This window comes from Pezoporus flaviventris, unplaced genomic scaffold, assembly GCF_033815535.1.
Source record: "Pezoporus flaviventris isolate CSIRO_AGI_PZ_B2104156 unplaced genomic scaffold, CSIRO_AGI_Pfla_v1 ptg000064l, whole genome shotgun sequence".
Taxonomy (NCBI): domain Eukaryota; kingdom Metazoa; phylum Chordata; class Aves; order Psittaciformes; family Psittacidae; genus Pezoporus; species Pezoporus flaviventris.
Window position 1 is genome coordinate 1,627,426 of NW_026892612.1, and position 4,982 is coordinate 1,632,407.

A 4,982-nucleotide genomic window follows, 5' to 3' on the forward strand; every position below is an offset into this window, starting at 1 on the left:
TCTCACTGAGCAGCAAATCACATTGATATTGTTCCATGACATTTTTAGCATTGATTGCTGTTACGTGAATTCAGCCTTTGTATTGTTAATAGGAAGATTCATCTTCTGAGAAGGGTACCTTTTATAAATCCATCTCATCCCCTGAAAGTAACTTCACAAAGAACTCTAAGAGTATTTTACAGGTAGAGGTTTGTTTATGATGTCACAAGCTAAACTCACACTTTTTCCAGAAGAAAATGCATTACACAGACCATTTCTTCTTATTCATTCTGGTCAAACCACATTTTTTTCTCTAACATTGTCAGTTTATACTGCGTTAAGCAGCAGCCTTGACTAATGGCATTGCCTAACAGAGTTGGTTTAACTTGTTATTCTTAACTTCTGGTGTGAGAGAAGGTTAGGCAGTCAGTTGACTTCTTTTAACATTAAAAATCCTTAATTACCCTAATATAGTACATTGGCATGAAGAGGAACTTACACAGAAGATACCAACTAATAAATTGATGATTTGGAACAAAACTTCTATATCAACAGTTTATATTACAGCTTGTTATCACAGACAGCAGAGCTTTCACTTGCTGTGTTCTGTCAATGTTATTGCAATTTCCCTTTTGAAAATTAAAGGCACATATTTCATACTATGAGCCACAAAAATACTGGAGCGAAGACAAGAATCGAGATTTAGTGCCCCTTGGAAAGCGATGTGTGTTTGTACGCTTATTTGTAGACACAGCTATTCTGTTGTATTGATTAGACTTAACATTCCATAGTATTCCCAGTCTTTGCTCATTCATTAATCAGTTTCCTGGGAATATAAATAGATCAGTGCTGTTTAATATTTTCAGTGCTGTTTAATATTTTCATCAACGACCTGGATGAGGGAACTGAGTGTACCCTCAGCAAGTTTGCTGATGATACTAAACTGGGAGGAGTGGCTGACACACCAGAGGGCTGTGTTGCCATTCAGCGAGACCTGGACAGGCTGGAGAGTTGGGCGGAGAGGAACTTGATGAAATTCAACAAGGGCAAGTGCAAAGTCTTGCTTCTGGGGAAGAACAACCCCATGTACCAGTACAGGTTGGGGGCTGACCTGCTGGACAGTAGTGAAGGGGAAAGGGACCTGGGGGTCCTGGTGGTTAGGAGGATGACCATGAGCCAGCAATGTGCCCTTGTGGCCAAGAAGGCCAATGGCATCCTAGGGTGCATTAGAAAGGGTGTGGGTAGTAGGTCAAGAGAGGTTGTCCTCCTCCTCTACTCTGCCTTGGTGAGGCCGCATCTGGAATATTGTGTCCAGTTCTGGGCCCCACAGTTCAAGAAGGACAGGGAACTGCTTGAAAGAGGCGAGCACAGAGCCACAAAGATGATTAAGGGAGTGGAACATCTCCCTTATGAGGAGAGGCTGAGGGAGCTGGGACTCTAGCTTGGAGAAGAGGAGACTGAGGGGTGACCTCATCAATGTTTACAAATATGTAAAGGGTGGGTGTCAGGATGATGGAGCTAGGTTTTTTTTCAGTGATGTCCAGTGATAGGGCAAGGGGCAATGGGTGTAAACTGGAGCATAGGAGGTTCCATGTGAACATCAGGAAAAATTTCTTTACTGTGAGAGTGACAGAGCACTGGAACAGGTTGCCCAGGGGGGTTGTGGAGTCTCCTACGTTGGAGGTATTCAAGGCCCACCTGGACAAGTTCCTGTGTGATGTACTCTAGGTTACCCTGCTCTTGCAGGAGGATTGAACTAGATGATCTTTTGAGGTCCCTTCCAACCCTTGGGATTCTGTGATTCTGTGATCACAGTGCCCCAGTAATGGAGTGCCATTAATCTTTAAATCAGCCATGGCAATTTTCCTTTAATTTTAGCCTTTAGTAAGGAATTTAAACTTTAAATGTAATGCTTAAGAAATATATTTGACATCTGAGAAAAATATTACTTTGTGTGGGAAGGCTTCAACTATGTTCATTAACATTGGTAAAAGGAGACTTCTGATTGATGGACAGGATCTTCGAGTTGTGTGGCACAAAACTTCCTCATCTTTCAAACACACAGCTTTTCAGCAGCCTGCTACCTAAGGTAGGCAAGGCAAACCACCCTGGTTTTATTATAGGCTGCTCATTTATTATTTAATTACACACCCTTGAAAATCACTCACATACTCTGGCCTTCTGCTTCCATTTATCTAAACCCCTAAATCCATAGTCAATTAAAGTCTTGAACTAAAAAGGACTGTAGATTCCATGTTAATTTTTGAGGCCCAACCTTAGTTATACACTAGCCCCCAGATATGCCACCTCAGGGTGTGTAATAGAGAAAAATGAAGTTTGAACACACACAAGAGTATCTTGTAATAGGAGTTCTACATAATAAAAGTCAGTGCAGTTTAATGATAATTTAAAGATCTTACAGTTAGGATATATGGAAAATCTAGTAGGAAAAGAACCCACAGAATTTGGCAATATACAATTTATATCCTTTTGCTTTGACATTATGTTCTCTTCTTTGAGGCAGAATTCTCTGTTAAAATTATTTGTCTTGCAAATGATTTTTTTTCAGCAAAAGATCTTAAGATTTCGTGGAAGAAATAAGCAGCATCAACAGGAGAAGTTGAGCAAAAGTCTAAGTTTAAAAAAAAATATTCCTAAATAATGTATGTCATAGAAAAGAAAGTAGGCCCTACTTTACCCATTTTTTACCATTTATCTAATATCTTGTTAAATGTCCTTTTAGTTAGCATGTTTTTTAATTAAAGTCCAAATGAAAGTTCCTCCCCTTAAATTTAGTTTCATTGAGTCTTGGTCTATGATACAATTGAAGATTTTTGAAGACTTCTGAACTCATTCTTCTGAGAAAGAATGTACATTATTAGATTCACTTTCAAGTCTTTTACCAGAAGCTACTTTCAGAATTTCCTGGTACAACCTTTCTTGTTCATTTCCTAACATTGTACTTCCTGAAATGACATCCCTAAAAGACACGGTGCATAAACATGAGCACATATGACCACTTACTGTGGCTGAAATAATAATACTCAATGACTTTGCTGAGCTGTGGAAACTCAATTCTGTTTTTCTAAAAATTCACAAAATATTTATGTCTTTAAGCAGAAGACCTTAACATCACACTTCTCTAAATGTTTATGAAGGTGTGTACACAGCTTTTCAACTACTAGCATTCAAACATGCATTTTCATAGATAGATAAGCAAGGTGGCTTTTAAAAAATAATTATCTGCATTTAAAACTATTCTCATTCACTTGTTAATCTTTTTTACCACATAAACAACAGCTCTTTTAGTATGTCTTTCATATAAGTGGGTTCTTCACACTTTTCACTCACCTTATTAACACAACAGAGGCCTGGCTCAGCCCTTCCACACAAGTGCGTGCCATAAGATAGCTGAATCCAGGACAAGCATGCATGAACAGTTTTTAATTTTTTTAACTAAATAAACAGTATGTCTTAAAAATTACCTTCATCCATTGGAATAAGACTGTTTCTCCAGGCCAGTGTTTCCACAGGGGTGACTTAACTTCTGGTATTTTCTGACAGTCTCCCACACTATGTAGATAAATATTTGATCTGTAAAAAAAAAAAGAGCTTCACTAGGCAACAAAATACCTGCAGAAAGTAAAATGGAAGATATGGATCAGATTTCTTCTCACTGTTTCCTATGGCTAGCAGTATCTGTTTTGCCAGGAGACCAAAACTTACTGGATGAAACTCAAATCTGTAGAGGACTTAAATATGACTGAAAAAAACTACAGGTTGATGTTATATACCTGGAAGTATAAATGCTCACAAGATTAGAAGGGTTTCATTAGAATATTTTACAAATACTCACACTTCCTTGTATCGCCTGGAAGAATGTGAAATGTGACACTATGGGCACATTTCCAGCAGTGGTGAAACCGATAAAGATATAAGAGAGGTTTTATGCAATTTTAGCCCTCATTTCACATAAATAAGGGATTTTAAATGGTTCCAGATTAAACTTGTTATTTTAGGGCAAAATTTGCTGTGTTTCGGAAGATGGTTTCATGAAAGTGTATTGCTGTCTCCCTTCTCTGCTAATTAAAGGTAAAGCCCTGTAGTTATCATTGCCAAGACCATTATGCTGAAACTGGTCTGTCTCAGCTAATAAGACAGGCAGGTTGCTTTGAACTGTAGGTCAAATGTGCTATTCTTTTGGTATAACTACAGGCACACAACTTGTGATATATTCCTATATTAATGTGAACAATACAGCAGCAGGAACTGGGAGAACTAGTTGCAAAAGCAAATGAAGAATAAACTGTTTGCAGGCTGGTGTGATCCATCTTAGGCAGGTGAGACCAGTGGCTCAGGATTTCTACTTCATTGCTATTGTTCTGTACCCCACCCTTTTGTCAAAAAGGATTAAAACCAGGATTAAAACCAAGAGCTTAACTTCATCTTGCAGTCTAAAAGGAAGGCTTTTGGTATCACTAACTCAACAAGCAGTTTCACTCCGGGTTTATAGGAGGCAGCTTCACTGGGGATCTTATTCCAGCTAAACCTCAACTAATTAAATTGCATGACTAGCTTCCTTAGTGTTCTATTTTGAATATGTTATAGCTCCACTGAGATGTGAAGAATATAGATGATATGGGACCTAGATAAAAGACTTCTCTGAAAGGGTACTTTCCTTATATAAAAGGAAATTTTCTGTATCTTTATTTTTTTAAGAAACAAAAAATATAAAAGTGCACTTTTGTCATCCCTCTTGCCTTTTGCCTACTGCTACAGGTGGGGGGAAAAAGCAAGAATGGAGAAGAAGGAAGAGAAAAACAACCATCTGAACAATTGAGGGTATTCAACTATTAAAAAATTTCAATCTTATAAAAATAAAAATATTTTTGACAGATTACATTTCCAAATATTTTTTTTACTGCAAGAAAATGAGATATGACATACAATTAGCATTACAACTAATGCTAAAAAAGTGAAACTGGCAAAATAGGAAAAGATTT